This window comes from Sciurus vulgaris (assembly GCF_902686455.1).
Source record: "Sciurus vulgaris genome assembly, chromosome: 7".
NCBI lineage: Eukaryota > Metazoa > Chordata > Mammalia > Rodentia > Sciuridae > Sciurus > Sciurus vulgaris.
Window position 1 is genome coordinate 121,936,235 of NC_136467.1, and position 16,262 is coordinate 121,952,496.

Below are 16,262 nucleotides of genomic sequence, written 5' to 3' on the forward strand. Positions count from 1 at the left end.
CTGCTGCTGCCTGGAAGTTCACTGTTAGAGTACCTGCAGGTTTGATTACACGTGGCTGCCGCCATTTTGAGACAACAGCCAGGCCCTGTAGGACCCCTGGCCGGACTGACCGAGTCCCGTCTCCAGGATCCCTCAGCTCGACCGATCACTCCCGGCCTCTGGGGCCCTCACATCAACTGACTGCTCCCTGCCGCCAGGACCCCCAGACCAACTGACTGTGCCCTATCACCGGGAACCCAGACCAACTGATTGCACCCAGCCTCCAGGATCCCACAACCACACCAAACACACGGGACCTCCAGGACCACTGCCGGACCAACTGCCTCCTGTCTCCAGGACCTCCAGCTGACCACGTCCACCCCTGAGCTGCAGTTCCCATTTGCCAACACATTTGGAAGCCAGAGCGGCCATCTTGGATAATCCTGGAAGCCGTAGCTCCGATCTTCCGGTGGGGCAAATCCCATCCTGAGACGCCTGCTGGAGGCTTGAAGCTCATTGTCAGGTACCTCTCATGCATCAGGCTACTGAACAATGGGAGGTTTCATTAGTATATGACTATTATACAGTAGATTTTCTTTTTTCTCCTTTTTAAAAAAAAAAAATTTAAGTTTTTATTTCTTTACGTTTCTTGCTTTCTTTTCCTTCTGTTTACCTGTTCCCTCAGAGTCACTTTCTCCCTTATTTACATTCTTTCATCCGATTTCTTTTGATTCCACTCTCACCCTTTCTATTTTCTAGAACTTCTGTATATTCTTTTATTATCCCATTAACAGCCATATTCTTCATCCCTCTGCATCCTCTTTGTCCTCCGTTAAAAACTGCAGACATTATTGTAAACCTGTTTGTTTTACCGAAGATAACATGTGAACACATTTTGTTTATTATGACAATTTTGTTATTGTCCCCATAGGGGCTATTTGGTCTAGGATTGCATAGTGTCTGATTTGGGCACTGCTAATATTGATCTCCCATTAAAGAAAGGGTTTTGGAAACCTATAGGGTCACTATAAGCCTATAGGGGGAAATCTGCAATACCCCAGATCTGCAGCGCTAGAGGGGAAGATACATGAACAACATGAAAAAACAAGGGAAGAAAATGATCCAAACAAATCTAGATTCTATAGTAATAGAATCCAATGACAGTATGTTAGAAGAAATGTCAGAAAAGGACTTCAGATTATACATGATTAAGATGATTCGCGAAGCAAAGGATGAGATAAGAGAGCAAATGCAGGCAATGAATGATAATACCAATAAGCTGAAAGAGCACCTGCAGGAAGCAAAAGATCATTTCAACAAAGAGATAGAGATTCTCAAAAAAAAACCAAACGGAAATCCTTGAAATGAAGGAAACAATAAACCAAATAAAAAACTCAATGGAAAGCATCACCAACAGACTAGACCACACGGAAGACAGAACCTCAGACAATGAAGACAAAATATTTAATCTTGAAAATAAAGTCGCCCGAACAGAGAAGATGGTAAGAAATCATGAACAGAATCTCCAAGAACTATGGGACATCATGAAAAGACCAAATTTAAGAATTATTGGGATTGAGGAAGGCACAGAGATACAAACCAAAGGAATGAACAACCTATTCAACGAAATAATATCAGAAAATTTCCCAAACCTGAACAACGAAATGGAAAATCAAATACAAGAGGCTTACAGAACACCAAATGCACAGAATCACAACAGATCCACACCGAGGCACATTATAATGAAAATGCCTAACATTCAAAATAAAGATAGGATGTTAAAGGCCGCAAGAGAAAAGCATCAGATTACATATAGGGGGAGACCAATATGAATAACAGCCGACTTCTCAACCTAGACTCTAAAAGCTAGAAGGGCCTGGAACAACGTATTTCAAGATCTGAAAGAACATGGTTGTCAACCAAGAATCCCATACCCAGCAAAACTAACCTTCAGATTTGAAGATGAAATCAAATCCTTCCATGATAAACAAAAATTAAAAGAATTTACAAATAGAAAGCCTGCACTACAGAATGTTCTCAACAAAAATATTCCATGAGGAGGAAATGAAAAACAACAATGGAGGTCAGCAAAGGGAGGCACTACCTTAGAGAAAAACCACTCAAAGGAGAAACCAAGCCAACTTAAAAACCAAAAATAAGCCAAATGACTGGAAATACAAATCATTTCTCAATAATAACCCTGAACATTAATGGCCTAAACTCATCAATCAAAAGACATAGACTGGCAGAATGGATTAAAAAGAAAGACCCAACAATATGCTGCCTGCAAGAGACTCATCTCACAGAAAAAGACATCCACAGACTAAAGGTGAAAGGATGGGAAAAAACTACCATGCACATGGTCTCAGTAAAAAAGCGGGGGTTTCCATCCTTATATCAGATAAAGTGGACTTCAAGCCAAAGTTAGTCAGAAGGGATAAAGAAGGACATTTCATACTGCTTAAGGGAACCATAAATCAGGAAGACATAACGATAGTAAATATTTATGCCCCAAACAATGGTGCATCCCTGTACATCAAACAAATCCTTCTCAATTTCAAGAATCACATAGACCACAACACAATAATTCTGGGCAACTTTAACGCACTGCTGTCACCCCTAGATAGATCTTCCAAACAAAATCCAACCAAAGAAACCATAGAACTCAATAACACAATCAATAACCTAGACTTAATAGACATATATAGAATATTCCATCCATCAACGAGAGGATACACTTTCTTCTCAGCAGCACATGGAACTTTCTCAAAAATAGACCATGTGTTATGCCACAAAGCAGCCCTTAGGAAATGCAAAAAAATAGAGATACTGCCTTGTGTTCTATCAGATCACAATGGACTAAGAGTAGAAATCAATGACAAAGTAAAAAAAGAAAATTACTCCAACACTTGGAGACTAAATAATATGCTATTGAATGAAACATGGATAACAAAAAACATCAGGGAGGAGATTAAAAAATTCTTAGAGGTCAATGCGAATGATGATACAACATATCAAAATCTCTGGGACACTATGAAAGCGGTACTAAGAGGAAAATTCATTGCATGGAGCGCATTCCAGAAAAGAATGAAAAGTCAACAATTAAATGACCTAACATTACAGCTCAAAGCCCTAGAAAAAGAAGAACAGAATAATAGCAAAAGTAGTAGAAGATAGGAAATAATTAAAATCAGAGCTGAAATCAATGAAATTGAAACAAAAGAAACTATTCAAAAAATTGACATAACAAAAAGTTGGTTTTTTGAGAAAGTAAACAAAATAGATAAACCCTTAGCCACACTAACAAAGAGGAGAGAGAAGACTCAAATTACTAAAATACATGATGCAAAAGGAAATATCACAACAGACACCACCGAGATACAGAACATAATGAGAAGCTACTTTGAAAATATGTATTCCAACAAAATAGAAACTACCAAAGACATTGACAAATTTCTAGAGACATATGCTCCTCCCAAACTGAACCAGGAGGACATACACGATTTAAACAGATCAATATCAAGCAATGAAATAGAAGAAGCCATTAAAAATCTACCATCCAAGAAAAGCCCAGGACCAGACGGATTCTCAGCCGAGTTCTACAAGACCTTCAAAGAAGAACTCATTCCAATACTTCTCAAAGTATTCCAGGAAATAGAAAAGGAGGGTACCCTACCGAACTCATTCTATGAAGCTAATATCACCCTCATACCCAAACCAGGAAAAGACACATCAAGGAAAGAAAATTTTAGATCAATATCCTTGATGAATATAGATGCAAAGATCCTTAACAAAATATTGGCAAACCGTATCCAAAAACATATTAAGAAAATTGTGCACCACGATCAAGTGGGGTTCATCCCTGGAATGCAAGGATGGTTTAACATCCGTAAATCAATAAACGTAATTCATCATATCAATAGACTTAAGGATAAGAATCATATGGTTATTTCAATTGACGCAGAAAAAGCATTTGACAATATACAACACCCCTTCATGCTGAAAACACTAGAAAAAATAGGGATAGTAGGAACATACCTGAACATTGTAAAGGCTATTTATGCTAAGCCCATGGCCAACATCATTCTTGCTTGTTTGGTATTTGCACAATCACAGAGGGCTGGGGACTCGAACCTGGGTCTCCAGCATGAGAGTGAGGCACTCTACGTGATGAGCTATATGGCCAGCACTCCAACATCATTCTTAATGGAGAAAAACTGAAACCATTCCCTTTAAAAACGGGAACAAGACAGGGATGTCCTCTTTCACCACTTCTATTCAATATTATCCTCGAAACTCTAGCCAGAGCAATTAGGCAGACTAAAGAAATTAAAGGGATACGAATAGGAAAAAAGGAACTTAAGCTGTCACTATTTGCGGATGACATGATTCTGTATTTAGAGGATCCAAAAACCTCCTCCAGAAAACTTCTAGACCTCATCAATGAATTCAGCAAAATAGCAGGCTATAAAATCAACACACATAAATCTAAAGCATTTTTATACGCAAGCGATGAAACGGCTGAAAGGGAAATGAGGAAAACAACTCCATTTGCAATAGCCTCAAAAAACATAAAATACTTGGGTATCAATCTAACCAAAGAGGTAAAAGATCTCTACAATGAAAACTACAAAACACTGAAGAAAGAAATTAAGACCTTAGAAAATGGAAAGATCTCCCATGTTCTTGGATAGGCAGAATTAATATTGTCAAAATGGCCATACTACCAAAAGTGCTATACAGATTCAATGCAATTCCAATTAAAATCCCAATGACGTACCTCACAGAATTAGAGCAAGCAATCATGAAATTCATCTGGAAGAATAAGAAACCCAGAATAGCTAAAGCAATCCTTAGCAGGAAGAATGAAACAGGGGGTATTGCAATACCAGAACTTCAACTATACTACAAAGCAATAGTAACAAAAACAGCATGGTATTGGCACCAAAATAGACAGGTAGATCAATGGTACAGAATAGAGGACACGGACACAAACCCAAATAAATACAATTTTCTAATACTAGACAAAGGTGCCAAAAATATGCAATGGAGAAAAGATAGCCTCTTCAACAAATGGTGCTGGGAAAACTGGAAATCCATATGCAACAGAATGAAACTAAACCCCTATCTCTCACCCTGCACAAAACTCAACTCACAATGGATCAAGGACTTTGAAATCAGACCAGAGACCCTGCATCTTATAGAAGAAAAAGTAGGTCCAAATCTTCACCTTGTTGGCTTGGATCAGACTTCCTTAACAGGACTCCCATAGCACAAGAAATAAAAGCAAGAATCAATAACTGGGATAGATTCAAACTAAATAGCTTTCTCTCAGCAAAGGAAACTATCAGCAATGCGAAGAGAGAGCCTACAGAGTGGGAGAATATCTTTGCCACTCATACTTCAGATAGAGCACTAATTTCCAGAATATATAAAGAACTCAAAAAACTCTACACCAAGAATACAAATAACCCAATCAACAAATGGGCTAAGGAAATGAACAGACACTTCACAGAAGAAGATGTACAAGCAATCAACAGATATATGAAAAAATGTTCACCATCTTTAGTAATAAGAGAAATGCAAATCTACACTAAGATTCCATCTCACCCCAATTAGAATGGTGATTATCAAGAACACAAGCAACAATAGGTGTTGGAGAGGATGTGGGGAAAAAGGTACACTCATACATTGCTGGTGGGACTGCAAATTAGTGCAGCCACTCTGGAAAGCAGTGTGGAGATTCCTTAGAAAACTTGGGAATGGACCTACCATTTGACCTAGCTATCCCACTCCTCGGCCTATACCCAAAGGACTTAAAATCAGCACACTACAGAGATACAGCCACATCAATGTTCATAGCGGCTCAATTCACAATAGCCAGACTGTGGAACCAACCTAGATGCCCTTCAATTGATGAATGGATAAAAAAACTGTGGTATACATATACAATGGAATATTACTCAGCTCTAAAGAATAATAAAGTTATGGCATTTGCAGGCAAATTGGAGAATATCATGTTAAGTGAGATAAGCCAATCTCAAAAATCCAAAAGAGGAATGATCTCACTGATAAGCGGATGATGACACTTAATGGGGGGTGGGAGTGGGACAAGAATGGAGGAAGGAGGGACTGTATAGAGGAAAAAGAGAGGTGGGAGGGGTGGGGGGGAGGAAAAAAATAATGGAATGAATCAAACATCATTACTCTATGTAAATATATGAATATGCAAATGGTATGCTGTTACTCCATGTACAAACTGAAACAACATGTATCCCATTTGTTTATAATAAAAATAAATTAAAAAAAAAAAAGATGTACCGAATAGGGGAATCCATAAAGAAGGGAAGAAATGGTTGCCAAGAGACAGATGAGTGACGGTCGGGAGGTATTGGGTTTCCTGCTCATAGGGATGGAGTTTATTTTTGGGGTGATATAAATATTCTGTAGTTCAATAGGTGGTTGTTCAACACAGTGAATATACTAAAAACCACTAAAGTGTACACTTTAAAGTGGTGCATTTTGTGTTATGTGAAGCATCTCAATTTTAAAAACTATAAAAATATATAGACTATAATATACAACAAACAGCTCACATTCTGTCTTGTGGCTTAGTGATCCAGAAGCTTATCCCTTTCCGAGCCCTTCAGCCCTGCAAGGCTGCCTGGCTGTTGTTTCTGTCTGTGTCTCCTGGCCCTCTCGGGCGGCTTATTTGTCCTTCATCTTCCCCAGGACTTCCTGCTTTCTGCCCCTTGGGCAAGGCCTGGCCCTCGACTCACTGGATCCACCTTTTTCCTGGCAGGCTGCACCACCTACTCAGACCTACCCGAGACAGTCTGGAGGCCAAGACATCAGCCCCAGAAGTCACCCCAGATGAGCTGCCCAATGACCAGGGCTGCGGTTTCAAGCGTGTCAGCTGAGGGATACGGTTTCACATGGGAACTTAATTATAGCTCAGGAGTGGAGGAAGGGAGAGGAATGGGGCAGCTTTGAGGGGACGAACAGGAAGCCATCCGCTGTTAGCTGGAAGGGTGTCTGCCTGGTCTCACAGGCCTGGGCGTACAGGAGAACCCACACCATCCAGGCAGACACACGGGAACACACAACCTACAGAAATCAGCCTGCTGTGAAGCATGAATTCTTGGCTCAACCTGTGTGCAGGCCAAAGTGGCCCAGAGAAAACCTTCACTAGCTCTCAGGGCCCAGGAAGGTCTTCATGCTGACTGCTGGAGACCTCATTTCACTCTGCAGGAAGTGAAGGGAGTTCTTCCCTGCCTCTGAGCTGCTTTTCTGGATGAAACCTTTGCTACAGATCTGAGGACACACGGAGCATCCTCCCCATGCCTGACTATTCTGCCCAGATCCCCACCCACTGCCCAGGGAGGTACCAAGGAGTCACGTATGTCAGCAGGACACAGCAGCCAGCTGTACGGGACTTGTCAACTACTTGGGGCCTAGGCAGGCCCAGGTGCTACCAGGTAAGGAAAGTATCGTGGATGTACAGGGCCTCTTAGAGAATAAGGTCCCATCAAGGCAGATTTTCTGTTCCCTGTTTCTGGGTGATATCTGGACCCCTTATTCTCTAGGCTTCTCCCTGGACGGTTTGCTTGCTAACCAGGGAAATCCCCACAGCCACCTGCTGCCTGTCTGCCCCAACCCATCACTTAGTTTCTTTTTCTAACTGCCTCAAGACAGAGCCGGAGACCAGGCCTCCTCCCCATCACTTCTCCAAGACCCCATCCCCAACACAGATACCACCCTTCCCATCTTCTCCCCGTGCACCCCTTTTCTTTTGTCTTTTTCTTTTTTTGGTGGTGCTAGGGAATTGTGCACCCCTTTTCTGAGCTTCAGAGAGATTTCTCCCTCAGAGCCATAAAAAGACTCTTTCAGACTGGAGTGTTACAGAAGGGAAAAATAAGAGATAAACAGAGAGGGCAGATGACAGGGGTAGGGAGAGCACGGAGGAGGGCAGATCCAGGAGGGGAGAAGCAGAGATGACCTCCCACCCTCCGCCCTTAGGCAGTAACACCAAGGGACAATCCCATCAAATGCCTTCCCCACAAAGGGCAGGGGTAGTCAGAGGGTCATGAGAGACACAATGAAACCACCTAAAATATGGGTAAATCACAAAACTGAGTGTTAAACAACCCCCCACTTTTTTTGTACTGGGAATTGAACTCAGGGTTGCTCAATCTCTGATCCACATCCCCAACATCTACAGTCCCCTCACCCGCCTTTTAATTTTTTGAGGCAGGGTCTTGTTGAGTTGCTTTGGGCATCGCTTAGCTGCTGAGGCTGGCTTTGAACTTGTGATCCTCCTGCCTCAGCCTCCAGAGCCATTGGGATTACAGGTGTGGGCCGCTATACCCAGCCAATATCTCATTTTTGGAAGCAAAAACAACACAGCAAAGGCTGAGGAGATAGCTCAGTTGGTAGAGTGCTCGCCTAGTAAGCACAAGGCCCTGGGTTTGATTCCCAGCACCCAAAAAAAAACAAAAAAAAAAACAAAAAAAAACCAAAAAACCACAGCATACACAATCTGAGAATTATTATTCTCCAAAATTTATAGTAGTTCCCTACATATGATCATGTGTGATTTATTTCTTCTCAGGACTTACCTGTATTTTCTAATGGTTTATAATTAAGGAGCATTACTTACATAATCAAAACATGTTTTGGATAAATTAATAACAATATACAGAGAAACTTATGCCAGAATGCCAGTTTTATATCCTAAAAAAGACAGTTTCTCAAATTCCTACAATCCTAGTAGATGGCATCTGATTTTTTTCTTTTCGTTTAATTAAAAACATTTTTTTTAGTTATTGATAACTTTTATTATATTCTTATGTGGTGCTGAAAATGGAACCCAGTGCCTCACACATGCTAGGCAAGCGCTGGACCACTGAGCCACAACCCCAGCCCTGTTTTTGTTTTTTGGTTGTTGTTTGCTTGTTTTCTAGATAGCATCTCACTAAGTTGCACAGGCTAGCTTGGAACTTGCAATCCTCCTGCCTCAGTCTCCCAAGCAGCTAGACTACAGGTATGCCACTACAGCCCTCAGTCTCAGATTACTTTAAATTTCTAAATTCCCAAATGCAATTTTCTGAAGGCATCCTTTGCTGTTTGTTACTAGCGAAATGAAAGTTTGCCAGCAGCAAGCCCTTCTTCCTTAACCTCATGCCAAACTCCCAGGACCACCTGCAGCCACGGGACCATACCCTGACTGCTTCAGGGCTCATAGTCAAAAGTCAGAGCCTCAGCAAGGTGCAAAAACAAAGCAGGGCCTGGGGCTCCTGACAGCCTTAGGCTAAAGGATTCCTCCACCACACCGCCTGGCCTCTCCCAGGGCCCAGGGAGGGGCTAGTAGGGGGATACCATAGATAGTTGCCTCTGGGAAGGACCTCAGGGGGTCCCACAAGCAATCACCAAACTTGGGTTAGTACCCAATTAAGCCCAGGTTCGCATGCGGAGAGGAGACAAATAGTTCTGTTCAGTCCAAACAGCACTTCTCAGCATTCCCCTGCAATGCTGGCTGCAATGAGCCGGAGTGAAACAGTCAACATTCAAAGACACCTCTTCTGTGCCCTTTCACACGGGAGCTCATTTCATCCTCAGGGTGCACCCTAGGGTGCAGGGTCTAGGGTTACATTCCATGGAGGGTAAAGTGACACGCCCAAGGTCACGCAGTTAGAATCTGGCAGAGCCACAATTTATTTCCCCACAGTCTGGCTTTACACCACGACTCCATATTCCCTCGAAGTCCTCACTCTCAGAAGCCACAGGAGCTAGAGTTACAGAGGGCCTTGTGCTGCTTCCTGTTCTACTCCTTTCAGAGAAACCAATGAAAAGAGGAGTGTATGTCACTTTCTCAGCTGCTTGGCCAGCTCCAGCATCCTTTGGACCTTGGAGTTGGCAGACTGGTGGCCATAGTCCCCAGAGACCAACCAAAGCCACTGCTAAGATGCTACTATGCCTGCCTCTTCTGATTCCCAGTGCCATCCCTGCACCCCACCCCCTGCCTCCAGGCCAGGAAAAGTAAACAGAAATAGAAAAGGTTCTCTAAAAATAAACCAGGGGTGGAAGGGTGCAAGAAAGGAGAAAAGTATAAGTTGGGTTTGAGCAGTTGGTCCGGGCAGGGCACGTGCTGTGAGGCAGGACAGGTACCAGGAGTGCTGATGCCCTTGCAGCCTCTGCTCACGAGTCTGCACATGCAGACTTGTGCACATTACTGGCACGCTCCTGGAGAGTCAGGCTGAGGTGGCACTGGCAGGAAGAGCAGAGCTGCAGAACTGAGAAGAATTTTAAAAGGCTCAATTCCAGTTCTGCCACTTGTTAGCTGGTGACCTAAGGACACTATTTAACTACTCTGATCCTACACCTCATCTGTAAAATGGGAATACCAATACCCACATCCTAAAGACTGGCGTGAGGGGAAGGAGACCATCCATGAAACAATGCTTGGTCCAAGAGAATGAAGGTGACCTCCCCCACCTTCCCATGTGCACACCTGAGCCATCTTCCCCTCCTCCTGTGCCTTCATCATGCTGAAATTCATTGAGCAATCACTCAGAACAGAGACTGAATCCTTCCCAACCTACATGCCCGGCCCACAATTTGGCTGATGAGTTTCTTGTGGTTCTTCAGGGCTTCACTGTTTTGGAGCAGATCCAGGGAGCCACAAAGCACAATCTTTGCAGGGCTCCTCTGCCCACTGACCTGGAATGAGACTCTGCAGGGGGCCCACGGCCTGCCAACATTTTGCTTCTGCTCAGTGACCAACAAGGGACTCTGCTGTTCTCTGAAACCAACACCAGTCTGGCCAGTCAAGCAAGTACTTTCCAAACTGGAACAATTAGATTCAGCTACCATCCTTCCTAGGAGGCCCTGCTATGTGGTGATCAAAGACATGAATATATGTTTGCAAAATAAAAATACCTGTTAAAGCAAAAAAAAAAAAAAAAAAAAAAAAAAGACATGAGTTTTAGTCATAGTCACTTGGATTCAAATCCCAGCTATGCCACTTATTAGCTGTGCAACTTTAGGAAAATTTCCTAACCAGTCTGAGTCTCAATATCCTTGCCTATAAAAGGCATGCAATGATTCCTCCCTTAGGGTCACAGTGTGTAAAGGGATTAACAGAGTGCATTCCACAAGTGGGAGCCACATTCTAAGTGCAGTTACGGAGTATCTACTGGCTCTGCCATGAGAAGGGGATTAAACACAAGTGGGGACACAAGTCAGCCCCACTTCTGAACTCACAGTCCAAGAGCAAAGTCTAGTAACTCCACCATAATGCACCATGGAAGATGCCAAGCCAGAGGGGAGACCACAGCCTTACCCAGATCCTCAGAAGAGGAAGTTGGGAGGAGACAGCAACTGGAAAGACTGCCAAAGAAAATTCTCTGTTGTCTCCTTGAGCTTAAAAACTGGGAAAGGGTCTCTGAGTGAACATGTTGGCTTAAATATCCTTCTACTGATGCCCCATCAACATCTTCCCAGACAGGTCTCTGGTGTAGACTACGGCCAGGCCCACTCAGAAGGAAGACACAAGCTGTCTTCTAGTCATCCTTCCACGACAGAGGCTTGCTGAGCACCTCTATGCAAACCATTGGAGGGTTGTAATCAAGGGGCCCGGTTTCTGTGCAGCTAACAAACACCTTCAGGTCTGAGGACAAACTGCATACAGGCCTCTGACTCAGACACAACAGCCACTCTCTTGAATGGTGGAAGCAGAAGGCAGAAAGGGGAGCAAGGTGCAGGCTGCGTCCAAAGATAGACAGCAGCACCAGGCAGGAGCTCTGGGAGTACCGGAACCAGTTCAGGAAGGGCACTTCTTGACTACCCATATCATGCCCACAGAGGGGTACAAAAGTGAATCAAAACCAGATCGTCTCAGCAGTGAGGGAGGAAACAAGTCTACTGTAGGCCCACAGGCTCAGAGGCAGGTTGTGGTCTGGGTGCACACATGCCTACTGGGTCAGGGAATGTGCCAGAGAACAGACTAGGACTCTTTTTCAAAGGTGATACGCTGAAAGAATATGAGAGGCAAATTGCAACTCTATGCTGTAAATACACTGTAGTGCTAAGATGCCAAAAGGAACATTCTCAGCAACCACATACTACAACAGAATATAAACAGGGTGAGGTAGAATTTCAATTGGATGCATTCTGCAACCTAGAAATTTACCTAGTGATCTCCACTTCTGGGCTAAAAGTTATAATTGGTCAGTTTGTTGATGGCCAAAGTTGTTTTTTTTTGTTGTTGTTGTTGTTTTTTAATGACAATCTATTTGATCCCACTTATATAAAGCAGGTGCCGGGCAGTCACCTAGAAATGTAAAATCGGACATACATCAGAAGGATTTGCTCCATGGAGACAATTTGTACTCTGGCCCCAGATGATGACAGAGCTTACCGTGACTAATGACAGGCTGGCAGTTTGGAAAGTTGCCACTGCACCAGAGCTGTCATGGTTCTCTATCCAGAGAGAGGGGAACTTTTTGACCTAGGCTTCCTTGACTTATGGGATCTGATTTTTAGAAGCCCAGACCAGAGGCAGAAGAGGGGCTGCTGCTCTGGGTGCAGGCGGAGGTTCTTTTTTTTTTTTTTTTTTTTTTTTGGTACTAGGGATTGAATGCAGGGGCACTCGACCACTGAGCCACATCCCCAGTCCTATTTTGTATTTTATTTAGAGACAGGGTCTCACTGAGTTGCTTAGCACCTTGCTTTTGCTGAGGCTGGCTTTGAACTCACGTTCCTCCTGCCTCAACCCTCTGAGTGGCTGGGATTATAGGCATGTGCCACTGCACCCAGCAAGGCAGAGGTTCTTAATGTCTTTGGAGACAGAAGGATGAGCATGAAAGTGGCATCCTCTGGGTGGAGGTGGCAGAGACTGCAGCTCAGGGATGCGCAGCTATGAGTGTTGAGGGCCCAAGAGATAAATGTGTGGTGGCACTGGCACAGGTGCCCGGTTAAGTAAGACACACAGTGGGGCTACTTGGAAGAAACGTGAGGAGGCCAAGGGGCTAAGAAAGCAGCTCCAGTGGGCTGTATGGAACTTCCACCAGGCTGACCAGGAGAGGGGAGTGGTAAGAAGGGGCAGGCTTGGGGACCTGGGCTCCCTCATGGGCTGAGGAGAGTGATGAAGATGATTTCCCAAAACAGAACTGCCCAGTGTGGGCAGCCAGCCTGCATTTCTAGGCACCTGGTCCCATACCAACCTGCTGGAACTGCCTTTGTTATTCAGAAAGAGAAGGCTGCTTCTTTTCCTTTTAATATTTTATTTTATTTTACTTAAGGTACTGGGATTGAACTCAGAGGATTGAACCCAGGGGTACTCCACCACTGAGCTACGGAGCCAAACCTTTTCCTTATTTAGACGAGCTAAGTCACCCAGGCTGGTCTTGAATTTGCCATCCTCCTGCCTCAGCCTCGTAAGTAGCTGGGACTGTCACAGGTGTGAGCCATCAGCCCGACTCCTATAATTTTAAACTGACTTTGTTTACCTGCTGATATTCCCTAGGGATGACATGACAAATATTCTACCAAAAAGAAAATGAGGAACACAGGTATGAAAACAGAGGCAATGTGAGGAAGGAGGAAAGCGGAAAGGGCAGTTGAAGTGGAAGACTTTACAGGACTTAAGAGTCCTAATCACTTCTCTGACTTCACCCCTGCAGCCTACTCCACCCTTGCTCTGTTCCAGCCACACTGGCTCTGCAACAAGTCCTCAAACACACAGTAGTGCTCCACCTCAAGACCTTTGTACAGACGGTCCCTGAATTAACAGATTTTTTTTTTTTTTTTTTTTTTTTTTTTTTTTTTTGCATTGCTGGGATTAGAACCCAGAGCCTCACACCCTGGGCCCTAATTATAAGGGTTTAACAACTTTTCAGCTTTACAACAGTACAAACATATAATTCAGTATGAACTATACTCAGAATTTTGAATTTTGATTCTTTGTGAAGCTAGGGATGCTCTCGAGACATATGCTGGTAGTGGCTGAGATCAGCGGCTCCCAGGTAGCCACACGATCCTGAGGGCAAACCCCTGATACTACACAAAGGGGACTTTGCTGCTCAGGACTTTGTGGTGTCCAGTAGGTTGGGATATGAGACACATTTTGAGCTTTCTGGTTTATAGGGAGGTCGCCCCATCCTAAGATGAAGAGCAGCTGTACTTGTTCCCCTCCACCAGAAGCATCTTCCACAGCTGGCCACTCTCCTCCTTCAGCTTCAGCAGCACCATCTCAGTGAAGCCTTTCCCTGTCCTCTACTTAAAACTGTCATTGTCTCCTTGTGCATTATTTTCTATGCAGTATTAATCACTATCTGACATGCTTTAATTAATGCTGGCACCCTTCCCGCCCCTCAGCTCAATTACCAGAACAATTTTTAAGAAAGTTTTTTTTAGTTGTCGATGGACCTTTATTGTACTTATTTATTTATTTTATATGCGGTGCTGAGACTCAAACCCAGTGCCTCACACATGCTAAGCAAGTGCTCTACCACTGAGCCACAACCCCAGCCCAGGACAGATTCTTTTTTGAGACAAGGTCTTGCTCTCTACTCAGGTTGGCCTTGAATTCCTGGTCTTAGACAATCCTTCTGTCTCAGTCTCCTGAGTAGTTGGGACTACAGGCACAAGTCACTGCACACAGGTACAGATTTTTAAAAATCTGCTTTGTGTTACCCATTCATTCCCAGTGCCTAGAAATAGCAACTAGCACCTGGAAGGTACCCAATAAATATCTGCTGAATAAATGGAAGGAAGAGGGATAGAGAGAGGGGTGGAATCAGAATAAGACGGACACTAATCCTGGATCCTCAATAGTCTGAAAAACACCCTTTAGTACTGATGGGAGTGAAGGTGTGGGATGAGTTCCAAAAGCAAAGATCAGATACTATCTGAGGTCTTCTCTTTTGCTCCCAGAAGCCCCCTGAAGGTTCCCCCAAAATGCAGACTATCTCAAATATTAGCTTGGAACAAGGGTGGGCCTATGTTCTAGTGCCATGGAAGGGATGCCTTAAAATAAGAACAGGGATCAGTCAAGTCACCCACCTATGCCTAGAGGCAGATAATCCCAGGTATTAGTTTTCTGTTGTGCTATAACAAATTATCACAAACTTAGTGGCTTAAAACAAAATACTTTTATTCTCTTATAGTTCTGGAGGTCGGCGCCCAAAACTAGCATCACTGAACTAAAACCAATGTGTTGGCAGGGCTGCACTTCCACCAGAGGTCCCAGGGAGAATCTGCCTCTTTTTCCAGCGTCCAGAGCTGCATTCCTTGCATTCTTTGGCCTCTTCCTCTGTCTTCAAAGCCCACAGGGTAGCATCTTGCTGCAGTGGTCACACTACCTCTTCTCCAGTGTCAAATCTTTTTACTTTCCCCTTATAAGGACATTTGTGATTGCACTTAGAATCCACCAGATAATCCAGGATAATCCCCCATGCCAGGATCTTTAACTTAATCACATCTGTGAAGTCCATTTTGCCATATAAGATGACATTCACAGGTTCCAGGGGTAATAGCCTAGATATCTTTGGAGGCCATTATTTAGCTTAACAACAAGCAAGCAAACTCCAAGGGCATGTAAGAAACAGAGTTCAGATCCCTGTTCATATGAAAAAAGTGTCAGGGAGCCTTGGTAATATCCCCAGGTCTGGGCCTTTCTTTCACTCTACTTACTGTTATTTAAGTAGGCACTTATTGCTATTTAAGTAGGCAGAAGAGAATTAATTTTTTGGAACTGAGCATGTGTACCTTTGGGGCTTTCCTCGGAAGGAAAAGGCAGTTTTCTTCAACCTGAAGTCCCAGTGGGCTGCTGCGAAAAACATTCCATGTGCAAGCTGACAGTCAAGAGAAGCACACGAATCTCTGGATTGTCCTGAAAGCTTTCACAGGTCAGGGAGCTGTGAAGAATGGTCTGGGCTGAACAAACCCAGGCTGGCAGATAAGCTATCTCACGGGGGTGCTGCCTGTTCTGAGAGTCTCTCTGGGCTTGCAGAAGACTGTGTAATCAGAGCACCTAGCCACCTGGTAATGCTGGACACCAGAAAGGGGCTAGTTAATGGCAACTGGCATGCTGTGACCAACTCTCCTCTACCTGGCACTTCTGGAAGGTATAGGAAGGTAGCTTCTGCCCAAATGCCGAATGACCTGAAGAGGCACAGCCTGAGAAACACAAACACCCCAGGGGATGGCTTTACTTCTTGGACATGCCCTTCTGTCGTGGGGACATCCTAAGGTTTCTCACTTAGCTGGAACACAATGCTCAC

General features: G+C 43.8%; 1 protein-coding gene and 1 long non-coding RNA gene across 7 annotated transcripts in view; one reads left to right on the forward strand and one right to left on the reverse strand.

Moving 5' to 3' along the window:
* The window catches only part of PPARD (peroxisome proliferator activated receptor delta), an 80,777-nt gene that overhangs the window by 53,883 nt on the left and 10,632 nt on the right, over positions 1-16,262 (reverse strand). The gene's annotated exons all lie outside the window — the stretch shown is intronic.
* On the forward strand, positions 6,482-13,839 carry LOC306665607. Its single transcript, XR_013765081.1, has 3 exons — positions 6,482-7,457; positions 8,943-9,022; positions 10,627-13,839. It is a non-coding gene; the product is annotated as an uncharacterized lncRNA (long non-coding RNA).